Raw genomic sequence first — 726 nt, forward strand, 5'->3', positions numbered from 1 at the left:
CCTGTTCTGCCGTCTCAGGGAGTCTCGTCGCGTCTACGCAAAAGACAACCGCCTGCTGATCTCGACAGTCGTGACTCCAAGCGACCATCTCTTCACAGAGATAAGGGCACTTCCACCGCATCTCGAGGAGCCTCGTCAAAGGACTTCGATGCCAAATGGTTCATCTCCTCAGAAGCTTTACGACGGTATGGGTTCTTTGCCTCTCGAACGCTCGCTCTAGAGGTCTGTTATCCACTAGATGCTGCAGACAAGGCTAGGGAGTTCATAGACAAAGCTGGGCTGCTTAAAACCGTTACTCAAATTGGCTCGTACGACTCGAAGGTGGTCTATGAATTCTGGGCGAATCTCCCAACGGTCAAGATTGAGGGGGAGTCTGTCGACGTTCTTGTCCGAGACTGGGTATATGAGTTCTCTCCAAGCCGTACCAATGCCCTGTTTGGTCTGAGGTCTGTGGATGTGCGTGAACAGAGATTGCAGACGGCTGCAATTCTGGAGGAGGATCTGGCTCTGTTTCTCTCTGATGGAAAGGTCAAATCCTGCAAGCAGCTGGTGTCCACTGCAATCAAGAACCCGGTGATCAAGGATCTGCATCGGATCTGCTGTAGCAACTGGTCTCCCACGATGAACACAGGGTACATCTCGACGAATAGGGCTCTGGTGATCTACATGATCATGCATGGGATCTCTTTCGATTTTGGACGGATGATCTACGATCAGATCATTCAA

This window comes from Camelina sativa, chromosome 9, assembly GCF_030686135.1.
Source record: "Camelina sativa cultivar CO46 ecotype springtype chromosome 9, ASM3068613v1".
NCBI lineage: Eukaryota > Viridiplantae > Streptophyta > Magnoliopsida > Brassicales > Brassicaceae > Camelina > Camelina sativa.